The following is a 986-nucleotide window of genomic DNA, read 5'->3' as shown; positions in this document are numbered from 1 at the left end:
TGGTGTCAACACAAAAAGAAAGGGAGCACAGAAAAAAACTATATGCCCAAGACTCAGGATATTTGGCGGTTATTCGAGCCCGATGGAGACAAGGGTGAGGTTAGGTGAGGACAGCGTACTCGCGTGGCACGCTCGTCCTTCAAAAATACAAAATTGCTTCTTTACAAAAGGTCGTCCTTCAAAAATACAAGATGGTGTCTTCGCAAAAGGTTATGACATGTCCTTGCTGCTATAATTTTTTCCCTTGTATTGCCGAAGATGCAACATTCCTTTTAGGTCGAGGTCTTTGTTTGTTTGAACCTTTCTTTACTCTTAAAAGCTCAAATTGACCTGCAGGTCGCTTTTTTTAGGTCACAAGGCAAGGGTCAGACAAAGTATATACAATTCATATAAGTTTGCGTCCTAATAAGTCTTATAAGTTTACATAAACAATTTTACATACATAGTAAAAAAATGATACACAATAGCGAGAGCTGCTTCATGATCGAGTCGGTCGTTTTCGTTCCTTTAAGAGTGTCTTAAAGAAAGCCAGAGATGGGAACTTTTCTTTAAAATTCACAGGTGCAATCAGCACTGCCGCTTTTTGGACCTTAGCTTTCCGGACCGCACATCGTCCGACTACTATCACAAGCCAATATAAACTATATTGTTTATACCTTATCTGTTGATTTTATCGCTCAATCCAACATATGGATATTCTAAGTTTGACAGCTGTGAACAAGAAATGCAAGAGCAATTTAGGGCCTAGTGTTAGCGCCCTGACATTCTGTACATGTTAAGCGCCAAAGAAACCATTACTGTTACATGTATTATTGAATCCGGCAGGAAAATTTTAATTTTTTCATAAGAAGCACTAGACTGTCAGCTACCATAGCTGACCTTTCAAGGTTACTGCCTGGTTCACATGGGGGCTGGTAGTAGCGAAAGTCCGTCTACAAATACATTAGCAAAAGCGGCGAGGTTTAAAATTGCTTGTCTCTTGTTGT

The sequence above is a fragment of the Branchiostoma floridae genome, chromosome 11, assembly GCF_000003815.2.
Source record: "Branchiostoma floridae strain S238N-H82 chromosome 11, Bfl_VNyyK, whole genome shotgun sequence".
In the NCBI taxonomy this organism is placed as follows: Eukaryota; Metazoa; Chordata; class Leptocardii; order Amphioxiformes; family Branchiostomatidae; genus Branchiostoma; species Branchiostoma floridae.
Note: the sequence above shows the minus strand (reverse complement) of the source record.